At 38.3% G+C, this 12359-nt stretch overlaps 1 long non-coding RNA gene across 1 annotated transcript in view; it reads right to left on the bottom strand.

Moving 5' to 3' along the window:
- LOC104860000 overlaps window positions 1-10720 on the bottom strand; it is a 29415-nt gene extending 18695 nt beyond the window's left edge. Inside the window, exon 1 of the long non-coding RNA XR_779531.2 lies at window positions 10676-10720. This is a non-coding gene — a long non-coding RNA (uncharacterized LOC104860000). The remainder of the gene's footprint in view (window positions 1-10675) is intronic.
- Window positions 10721-12359: the final 1639 nt, after the last annotated feature.

Here is a 12359-nt window from a genome sequence, read left to right as displayed (position 1 = left end):
TTTTTTTTTTTTTTTTTTTTTTTTTTTTGTACTGGGGATTGAACTTGGGTCCTTGCACTTGCAAGGGGGATTTTCATTCTTTACCAGGCAGAACGTTATTATTCTTAAGGTTTCTGCAACTACATGTAGTTTCCCTCCTACACAAGTCAGGCTTTCAAAGGACCAAGTGCAAGGGCAAGAGGAAAAGCATCTCACAGCATCACTGTGGTTACAAGGGAGTGGAAAGGCAAGTTTCCTCTCAGGAGACAAACCTTCTCAGGTTGCCCATACTTCAAAACACTAAGACTTGACTAGGGTATTCTTCACAATCCCACAATGCACTGCTTTCAGAAGTAGCATTTCCAACAATTCTTCAGGTTATAAGAATGTGAAAAATGTTTGGGCTAGAAACCCACTCAAGCTCTCATTCAGAAAGAAGAACATGCATAGCCCATGTCCTTGACTTAATATATTCTAAAGAATTTTTTCTTAACTGATACTAATGACTCATTTTCTGCATTGGAAAAAACTCCAGCTTCTCACAAAGGTCAGTGTCAAAATATTGAGGTAAGCCTGCCAAATAGGAAATCTCCACCAGGAAATGTCTTAATCTTCTTGCATCTACAGAATAGCTTGAAGGTCACTTGGAGGGAAAGCAAAGCAAAACATGTCGTAACAGGTACAAAGAAATCACAATGACATGTGTCCAAAAAGCAGTCAGTTCAGTTTACTGAAAGGTATTAAAGAATGTGGCAGTTGGATTTTGCCTACAGAGCATTCTGCATATTGGTAATTTTATTAGGGATGAATGGCCTACAATTTTACAATATTAACATGATAAAAACATTTTAAAATGACTTGTTGGGTTGGGGATTTGGTTGAGTAGTTCCACTGCCTGCCTTGCAAGCACAAGGTCCTGAGTTTGATCCCCAGTACCAAAAGAAAAGGACTTTGTTGTATAAAATAAGAGAAATTGTTTTGAAACCTGTAAAGTAGAATTATATTCTGGCTGAGATAATCATCTGCGGTGGGATGCTGGGTAATATAACTGTAAATATCAGATTCCTAATTGAAAATTTAATATTGCCTAGCTCTATCCAACAAATGACATACATCAAGTTCAGCAAGTTGGGCCAAAATTGACTTTCTGGAAAGAAGGGGGCTCACAGTATCAGCTGACAGTCTGGAGACTGCAGAAACAAGGGAGAGAGAAACGTGCTCTGCGAACATAAGAAACTGATCGTTAGCATCCTGTTAGAATCAGTACTTCCTCTGCACACTGTACACTAAATGTTGCCACCACGATGCAACTTCATCTATTTCTCTGCTTCATCTGCTTCTTTGGGAGTGGTTTTTCTTGAGGCCAAATGCCTAACAGGATTATTTGATTTGTCATTTTCAGACCACTTGGTTCAAGCCAGCTTCCAGAGTTCTGGAAGAAGGACTACGATGAGATCCTCACAACCAGCTCAAAGGGAGGCTGAGCCCAGCCTTCCAAGAAGGGCCACACAGGGAAGATTTCTCAAGGATAAGTTCAGATGCAAAAGTCTCTTCCCCCAAATCAGCACCTTCTCATAAGATTGTTTTAGGAATAAAATTAGAAAATGCATCTAGATTATATAAACATTATTGACCCCAACCCATTTATGAAGGGAGGAAACATGCTACTTATATTGTAAAAAACAGTCACATTTAGAAGACTAGTGGAAGTGAATACACACACACACACACACACACACACACACACACACGAGTATGTGTCTTAGTTACTTTTCCCATTGCTGAGACAAAATACCGGACCAAAGTTAATGGAGGAAACTTCTGAGGCACTATGGCATGGGAAACAGACATCACAGAGGAGAAACGGTTCTTGGCCAGCAGAAGACACCAAAAGCAAGCAAGCAAGGCAAGACAAGCCTCTTTGTATTGTATCCAGGCTAATGGGATTAGGGTGGTACCAAACCAAACAGGGGACTGATTTAGCGATCACACATCCTTAATCCTGGCACTGCACCACAAATCAATGACACACTTTACATTCAGCTACCTCTGAAAAGGACTGCACGAGTCTTTGAGGGGACATGTACGCACAAGCCATAGAGTGTATTGCATACATATTATAATTTAAATCTGAAGTTGCTATTACTATATTGATTGAATGATACTAATAATATTTATCTTCTTTATTACCAAAAATAATCTGCTTTGTAGCAACTTTCATGGATCCAGCAAAACAAATACCTAATATAGAGTACCAAAAGCAGAAGTTGAGAATGATGGATAAGTATTGGGACAAAAGAAGTGGGTGAAGAAGTGGGAGGTATCATGAGAAAGGAAGGAAGTGGGTGTTGTAGCTTATGTCTAGCTGTATCCCTCAAGCCTCATACAGTCATTGGTGGGGGTTTTTCAGAGGTGGCTGAAAGTTGAGTGTGCCACTGATTCATAGTGCAATGGCTAGGATTAAAGGTGCTAGGATTAAGGATGTGTGATTATTAAATCAGGCCACTGATTGGTTTGATACCACCCTAATCCCAGTAGCCTGGATACAATACAAAGAGGCTTGTCTTATCCCTTGCATGCTTGCCTTTGCTATCTTCTGCTGCATGATCTGTTTCTCCTCTGTGATGCCTGTCTGCCATCCACTCTACCTTGAAGCCAGCCCATCATGGATTGAAACCTCGACAAAGTGTGAGCTAAATAAACCCTTAACTTGTGGGGTTTGGGTGTGTTGTCCCAGCAAGGAGAAAAGTAACTAAGACAGTGAGAGCATAGGGTGTAATATTTGGAGCTTTGACTGCTTCCTTGGGGAACATAAATTCCCAGTACAGAAAGAAGAAAGAAATTAGAGACATTTATAGTTAATGGATGCATATTCAGGCGATACTCTTCAGTGAAGTAAATGGGACACACATGTGTAAATACCAAATGGTTTCTCTGGTGTGAGAAACTGAAAGTGTAAATGAGGACTAAAATGTATAATAGATAATGTGAAATAGGAAGAAAAGGGGCAAAGGAGAAGGGGAAATGGGAGGGGTAGGGGAAGGAAAGAAGGGAATTAATATGAGAAAGTGAAAAAATGGAAACAGTCTCTGTAAATAGGGAGGGGTGGAGGGGTTGAAGGGTGGGCATGGGAATGGGGAAAAAATAAGAATCAAGATATTACGTAAGGGTTCAAATTTCTAATGATGAATGTCATTATATTGTATACCTAAAATGCACCAATAAAATTAATTAAAAATAAATAAAAAATATCATCAAGCCCCAACAAAAACAAATAATAATAACAATCCATTATTCTTCCCCCCAAAAGAAGAGTAGGACAGGTGGCCTAGCTGGATACTGAAGCAGAGGATAGCAGAGAGGTGTGGGAAGGCTACAGAGGGGTGGCTCAGAGCTGAAAGGAGCAGGGACCTAGGCAGGAGGGCCTAAAGATAAGCCGGAAAGTCAGGCAGGGATCATATCGTGGAATTTTTGGACAAACAACTTGTAATGAAAGTCAGTACAAGGGAAATCAATAAAAAACAGCCATTTAGAATCATTTTGTAGGATTCTTATTGATTACAACCTTAGAAGAGATGAAATAGCCATGCACTTGCCTAATGTTCAGATATCAGGACAGCAATATTTGGTAATCAGATAATTTCTAATATAGTGAGAGAAATATTGATTTTTAACAGTATGTACCTATTCCCACTTTATAATAAGTTCAGAACAATATGGAACACTCATTTCTAACTTTATTTTGAAATAATACAAACCTTAAAAAGTGATGCAAAAATGGTCTAAAAATTCTTATATACTTTCACCCAAATTCCCCAGTTTGCTGTGTTTGTATTATCTCATCTACCATTTTGCTGCATGCTTCCAAAAGAAGCAGTAAATATTGTGAGGATTTTCTATGTTATTTCAGCAAATATTTTCTAATATTAAGTACTTGCTGTAACAAAAGCATGGTACAATTATCAAATACAGGAAATTTTACATCTACAAAACACCATTATTTAATGTAGTATCCATATTCAAATTTTGCAAATTATCTTAGTAGTACCCTTTATAGCTATTTTTCTTTTCCTGTGTTCAAGATTTCAACTAAAGATCATACACATGATCTTTTTTTCATATTCAATGATTCAGTCTCTTTTGTCTCCTTTTTCCTGAAAAAGTTTTCAGCCTATGTTTTATGACACTGGCTTTTTGAAAATATACTTTCAATATATGTTTGCCTGGTGCTTTTCGTGGTTAGACTCATGCATTTCTGGCATGAATGTGATAAAGTGGTGTTTTGTCCTTAGTACATCACATCAGGAGGCACACAGATTGTGTCTATCTCATGATTAGTGAGGGAGCAGCGATCACTTTGCTCACTTGGATAAATTGGTCTCATCCACTTTTGCCACGATAGTTACCTTTCTCTTATCAATAGCTATTTTGTAGGGAGATACTGACACTTTGTCCTGACACTGGTTCCCAGCAAATGTTCACCTTCTCCATTTAGCACCACTGATGAGTGCTGGCTGCATCAGCTATTATACAATGTGTTAAAACATGGTGTGTGACACACTGACATTAATTAGTGGCCTATTATAGTGAAGAACTTCTCCTTCTTTTTCTTTTATGTACTTAGATATGTCTATATGTGTTATATCCTTGGGTCCCTACATTCTTACTCTAGCCAAGTGGGTTGGGGTTGTCATAATAGGGTGAGATTTTTATATGTGAGAATATGTGGAAATAAAACTGTTTCTTGAGATATAACTGCAAAATTAGGCTGGACGAGCCTGAGAAGAGTATCAGAAGCAATCAGCTACTTGAATGCCTTTCCCAAGAAAAGAGGTGCTGCACACTGGGCCTCCATATGCTGGCTATAAAGCAGCACTAAGCAGCACTTCGATATGAATCGAGCCATATTTAATAGCTCTAGTGTAAGAAAGAAACAAAGAAAGGCAGAAAGAGCTCTTTATGTTCTCTGCTAGAACTCCTTAAGGAAAATGTCTCCAGCTGCTGAACAGACCACACCTTCTACCTCATGGTGCCATCAGACACCATGAGGCAAAAACTCAAAAACATGTCCCCATAACATTCTGGGGTACTAGAAAAGTGGCTGCAAATTCAAAGGTAATGATCTAAAGCAAAGAAAAGCAGAAGTATAGCAAATGAAAAGAGGCACCTTGCAAAGTCAAGAATCAGAAAGAATTAATTCAAGAAGAAAAATTTGCTTTTGAAAGATTATCAAATGCCAAAACATATAGCAGAGTATACTAACCTGGAGTAGGTGATAATGACATCAGGGAGTGAAATAAAATAATGAACTGGGGCAATCAGAGCAAGAGAATTGGCCATTCCCTCCTGAGTCTTAAGGAAAAGAAGGGAGACCCCAGTGGCTTCTCTGGCTATGGAGATGTAGAGCTTGCTGGCCTGCCCCTGAGTGATAAGCCAACCCCAACAAACTACAGACAAGAAAGACATGAGCACTCAAAAAAAAAACCCTTTTCAAATACAATATACATATAAGAAAGCATTCAGTGAATTTACACAGTTGAGCAAATCTGTGAAAATCAACAACAGAACCAAGAAACAATGTCACCAAAATAGCATCCTAGCTACCACCAAGGGGAATTTGTGTCATTGGTAAATTTCTCTTCATTTCTATTTTATGTAAATGTAATCAGACTACATCTTTTTTTTCATTCATTTTCTTTTGTTCAACATTACATTTGTGAGACTCTATGCTGTTTGTGGAGACGGTTTCTGTGTTTTTAGTATTGTGTGGATTTATACTGTTTGGACATATCACAATTAGTACAATTTAGGAATATAATCTAATGACATTCATAGTTAGAAATTTAAACCTTTACATAATATATCTTGATCCTTTTTTTTCCTTTCCCCTGATCTCCCTTCCACTCCTCCTTATTTACAAAGACTTTGTTTCTATTTTTTTCATTTTCTCATATTAATTCCATTCCCTTCTTTCTTTTCCCCTAACCCTCCCACTTTGCACCTTTTCTTCCTGTTTCACATTAACTATTATACATTTTGATCCTTATTTACACTTTCAGTTTTGAAACTTTGGTATTTACACATGTGTCCTACTTATTTCACTTCAGAGTATGGCCTCAATGTGCATCCATTTAGCTATAAATGTCTCTAATTTCTCATTCTTTATGGCTCAGTAGTACTCCATTGTATTAAAATACCACATTTTCTTTATCCAGTCTCCAGTTGATGAGCATCTGGTCTGTTTCCAAGTTTTAGTTATTTTGAACTGTGCTGCTGTGAACTCGAGTGCACATATATCACTGTGGTATGATTCTTTTAATTCTTTGGGGAAGATACTCATCAGGGGAATAGCTCTGCAAAATGGGACTTCCAATCCTAGTTCTTTCAGGTATCTGCATACTGATTTCCACATTGACTGTACCAGTCTACACTCCCACCAACAGTGGACAAGGGTTCCTTTTCCCCCACATCCCTGCCAGCATTTGTTGTTGATTGATTTCATGAAAACAGTCATTCTTTCCAGGACGAGGTGGAACCTCGGTGTTGCTTTCATTTGCATCTCTGGAATGACCAGTGATGTTGAACATGTTTGCATTTATTTATTTGCTCTATTTCTTTGTCTGAGAAATGTCTGTTCATTTCAGATGCCCATTTTTTGATTGGGTCTTTAAATTTGGGAGGTCTGATTTTTTAAAATTCTTTATATATTCTAAACAGTAGACTTTGTCTGAGGAACAGCTGGTGAAAAGTTTTTCCCACATTGTGAGTTGCCTCTTCACACTGTCCATGTTTTGCAGAAACTTTTCAGCCAGAAGAGATTCCACTTGTTGATTGTTTTTGCTAGTTCACCTGCATCTGAGGTATTGTTCATGAAAGCTTTTCCTATGCCAATGTCTTCAAGAGTTCTACCTAACCTCTCTTCCTGCTGGTTTAGGATTTCTGTTTTAATATTTAGATTTTAATCCATTTTGATTTTAGTTTAGTGCATGGTGAGAGATATAGATCTAGTTTAAATCTTTGGCAGGTTGAAACCCAGCTTTTCCAGCACCACTTATTAAAGAGGCTATCTTTCCTCCAGTGATGGTGTTTGGCTCCTATGTCAAATATGATGTGGCTGAGTATGTCTGGAGTTGTTTCTGCATCTTCTTATCTGTTCCACTGGTCCTCAGGTCTTTTCCTTTTCTAGTACCATGCTGTTTTTATCTCAGTAGCTTTGTAGTATAGTTTCATGTTGGGCATTGTGATACCCCCTTTAGACATGCCACAAGTTATTTGTTCTTTATGCTAATGGTGGACATTACAGTGATTTTTACTATTACAAATAAATTACTGGGAACATTCTATTATATTTCTTTTGGTTGGTATATGAGTACATTTCTGCTTAGAATAGAATGCCTTACAGTGGAAATGTCATGCCATAAGTCTGCTTTAATACATACTGCCACTCAGTTTTTCAGAGTAACTGTACAAATTCATATTCCCACAAGCTTCATTCTTTCTTTTCCTCTTTCTCCTCCTCCTCCTCCTCCTTCTCCTTTTCTTTCTCCTTCCCCTCCTCCTCCTCCTTCTTCTATTTCTTCTTCTGGGTGTGTGTGTGTGTGTGTGTGTGCACTAGGGACTAAATCCAAGACTTCACACAAGCTAAACAAAAGTTCTGCCACTGAGCTGCACTCCCAGCCCCAAATATTTTTTAAAAACACAATGGTTAACAATAATAGCTATCAGGGAATTAAATTGTTTTCCTACAAGTAAAAAAAGAATATGATTTGGACACGCATTAGTAGGAATTGTGATGAAAATACTAACCAGCAAACACAAGAATATGTTGTAATAAAACAAAGATGAGAGATCAATTCTTACCTCCAAAAGGAATTCTCCTAAATGCACCAATTTTAAACTCTTTTTTTTTTTTTTTTCTCCATAGGGTCTGGTATAGAAAACTGGACTGAAGAAATAGTTGCCATTTTAAAGATGTTCTATTTAAAACTGATTTCATTGTAATATTTAGATTTCTTAAATAATTCAGAGGGATGGACAGATAAGTGTGGCTCAGGAAAGTTAAGCAAATTGCCTTTGATTGAAAGAAATAAAAATCAGGAAATCAAATCTGTTAGGATTTACAGTCCAAATGTTGCAAGTCAATAATGATATACTTGGCACATTTTTTTGGCCGGAAGAATTAATTGCTAGATTAGGTTCAAATGCATTTGTTCTGCTTGTACCATATGATATTAAAGTAGCAATTAATTCTGAAAAATCAAAAAATTTTATAAGAGCAACATCTGGAATTGTTTTCTTCTAACCCAGTGGTATGTATTTCATACAGTGGCTGTTTTTCACATTATGTTCACTGACCACCAATTCTGTGGCCAAAGTCACAATGAAATCAACAGAATGAGTTTTTTTAATTTTAAACACTACAGAGCAACATATAAGCCAATTTTTTTTTTTTTACAATTTAGTTGAACTGAACAGAAATCATAATCTCCAGAAGGCCACATGAGTACAGGAATGAAAAACAAATAATCCAGAAAGATGACAATTCAGGGAACTTCACATTAGGACAGACAGTAAGTACAGTGAAATCCCACAAGGCTGAGCCCCTATGGGTGGAGTTTTTAAGAAAAGACTCACAGAATAAGCAGAACTGGAATTAAGGTTTGAGGGAAAGGTGCAGGGTGGGTATGTGGCAATTTGGCCAAAAAATGGAAAGGGCAGCTGAGAGACACATGGGTGATGTGAGGACAGTGAGCAGGCTCCTTTGTTGAAACAGACTTGGAGGCCAGCCTTAGGCAGAAATGGCACAATCCAAAGCCAGGGTATGATGACAGGCCTAGGAATGTGAGGCATCGACATTCCTGTAAGGTTTTATGGCTCAGGCAAGCCCAGGTCTCTATGAACATGAGAACTGTGGTAATGTTGTGGGCACACCCAGGGCTTCCGCCTTTGAAACCTGATGCTTCAAATGTGAAAGTTAATCCTCCCTGCCAAAAGGCTGCTCTCAGGTCTGGATCTTTCAGATCTGTCCCATGATACACAGCTGGCCACCTCCAGATCACATGCAACTCTGGAAGCCTGATGTAATGTTGAGTACAGGGTGTGCACTGCCGTGAGCATGAGATGTAGGTAATATGGAAGGAAAGATTCAGCGGGGAAGGAAAGTCAAGGACAGCCATAACCTTTAAGTGTCTCAGGGGACTGAGAGATCATGAAGATCTGGAGGAAGAACTGTTCCAAGAAAGTGTGGACAGAATGAGTAGAGAAAAATAACAGGGCATATGCAAAGAGACTGAGGGGAAATAGGGATCCATTGTCCAGGAAAAGCATAACTATCCACTTTGTAAATAAATTTTCTTGGGGCAAGTAACAGAAAATTAATTTTAAATTTCATCCTTGCCATACAGGCTTACCATTTACAATAAAAGGAATATACACACTACCATTTATTAAAGTACTTATATAGTTAAAGTACTTACAGTAAATGTTCTTAATTGCTAAAGTTGAAAATATAGAGTTCTTGCATTGGTTGGACAAGACAATGTTTATATTTTAATAAACTTTGTTATATATACCTCATATATAAATTATTTTCTTTTAATACAGAACTCTGTGTGTGGAAGGGGGTGGTTATCTAACAGCGTATCTTACAATACAAACAATGAAAGGAATATTAAAATTTAGTGTTTTTAAATTTTGGGTGGTTGTTGCTTAATAACAATACATGATTCAGACCCTGTAAAAAAACTGAAGTTTTTATTTTGAGAAAGTGACTTCATATTCCTTTGGGACATTTTTATCTTAATATTGCCACATATAACCAAAACCTTCCCAGACTTCAGTAGCTTACAAATAAAAATGGGAATAACGGCATGAACGTCTCAGTGTTGCTAGCTCCTAGTCACCAAGAGTACTGCCACAGGCAAGGCTCAGAGCCCTCCAAAGGCTCTCTCTGAATGGTATCCCTCACAGCGTAGTGGGGACAAAGCCACACTGTGCGCCCTCATGGGTTCAGCACAGGCTACCTCAGAACAGGTCACTGAGGCTCTTCAGGAGGCACCAGGAGCAGGAAGATCACGCTCCATCTCCTTTCACGCTTCCACTCCAAAGAGGTCATAAAACTGAAGAAGGTCTCACCCTGCCCTCGTTCCATCCTTCCTCTCTGAAACAGATCTTAACACCACTCCAGAGTGCCTTCTCTATCCCTGGAGAAAAGGAGCAGCACACCCATGTCTCTGAAGTCCCCCCACCCACTTTCTGGAGATTCTGTTCTGTAATCATCTTTCTACATGAGTCTCTGCTATCCATCAAAGCTAAACACAAAAAGTAGATTTTTCCCTTGTATTTTGGATTTTCATTTCTGAAGCCTCTTGTGTCAAGCACAACATACACCCAATACATTTATATGACTTCCTCTTTATCTTTTCTTCTAGGGGCCACAGCCATGAACCTAAGACAGGGAGAAAAGATATTTCTTCTCTGATATGTGTCTCAAGCTTGGCTGAATGAACACATCTGCTGTTGCCTCCAAAAGCAACAACTTTCCTGCCTGTACCATTACGTTTGGCTCCTGAGGCCTGTAAAACCCTCAAACTGCCAAACTGCACCAGATCCCTTCAGCTCTCACAACACTGAAGGTAAAATGAAAGAAAGCCCTTCTTCCCAATCCCAGAATTTGAGTCAGCACTTTGCAGCTCACCTGTTTCACAGAGACTTTGGAGTAAAACTTTTCCTTGGCTTCTGTCTGAAGAAAGAACTGAGTCTCTGTGACCTAGGAAGGAGAAGTCGAATACAAACCTTTCCAATTTCTCTTTCTGTCTCAGGGACTGGCACACACAGCTCACTCCTCCCAAATTTTCAACAGCGTCATCCCCTCAACATGTATATCAAATCATCCATGAAGTTTTCAGATCACTAGTTTGCAAATAGGGCGAGTCTTTCTCAGTTTAGGTTTAAAATGACCCTGCTCCTTGGGAAAGCTTTTATTCTGCAACCTGAGCCTCCTCTATTTTCTACAATGGAGTAGAAACAAATGCACTTACTGTCCATCAGTAATATCTTCCACCTTGGAATTTGCACATGACACTCATGCTAAGAAGAGGTACCTGCCAGGAATTTCATATTGAGCATTCATATGGTCCAGATCACCGATCATCTGCTTTGAGATTCTATTCTCTGAACAGCTGTGGGTGTGACTCAGAAACCCAGTTCTCAAAGCTGATCAATGATCACCTGGCATCTTGTCTGCACTGTCTAGTTGGTCTTTTCAATGTAGTTAAATTATATATTTTTAGATATTGTCAAACACTAAAATACTGTATTATCATTCTGTTCATCTACGAGTTTTTATAAATCATTTTTCCTCTTTAAAGAGTTTTTGATATTGAAGGAACATCTAAATTCTTAGGAAGAATTTTTTTTAAAGTCACATAAAGATAAAGCATCAATAAACAGAAACCTTGCCAGCATAAAGCTAGTAACATGGCCTTGGTATCTAAGGGACAATCACTTCTTCAAACATGAACAATCAGGGCCTGCCAGAAATTCAGCATCCACATTTTTGTGGTCTCTCTGGTCATAGATTATTATCTTTGGATGCTTTTTCCGTGGGTGGTCCCTAGAGCATAATGGAGACTGTTGATTCTGCAATAGGGCTTGACTTAGAATAACCCCGAGTTTTGTATTTTCTAGTACTTATTGCAGATTCCTTACTAAGAACTTCCCTATTGTACTTAACCTCCAAGAGGAAATTTGGAGTCTTGCTGATAAACCACTCCTCTTTCATCTGTAAGTTCCTAGTTGGCCACTGGGGAGAATTAGAGAAAATATTAAGGCAGTAGGGCACTTAGTTCATACCTGTTCCCTTAGCTGCAAAGGGTAGCCATATTCTGACCTTTCTCTGAGGCTACTGTTTCATCTTGACCATGATTATCACAAATCATATTCCATGTCGTAGCATATAGCTTCAGTCTCCCACACTTTAGAGAGGACCAGGCTTGGCTGCAGAACAAAATCACAACTACCTCTTTCCCTTTTGTTTTACTTTATTTTTATTTTCAAATACTCTCATGGTATTAGCCAACTGAATTGTGCATGAAAGAGTGTTACTCCCTCTAACACAGTTTTACAAGCTATAGTCATTTCCCAAATTGAATCTGTGGCCTGTTTTAGTAAATTTTTACTGGAAAATGGCCAAAGCCATTGTTTTACATATTGTTCCTGGCTAATTTCACACTACAAGAGCAAAGTTGGGTATTTTTGACAGAATCTGTATTTCTCTCAAAGAAAATAATATTTACTATATGCTCTTTTGCAGAAAAAGTTTAAAAACTCCTGCTCTAAAATAATGATATTTAGGATTACCAGAGAAACTAAAAGGTATC

This window comes from Fukomys damarensis, unplaced genomic scaffold, assembly GCF_012274545.1.
Source record: "Fukomys damarensis isolate Sample0158 unplaced genomic scaffold, DMR_v1.0_HiC HiC_scaffold_29, whole genome shotgun sequence".
Taxonomy (NCBI): Eukaryota; Metazoa; Chordata; class Mammalia; order Rodentia; family Bathyergidae; genus Fukomys; species Fukomys damarensis.
This window is presented reverse-complemented; position numbering and strand designations above follow the sequence as displayed.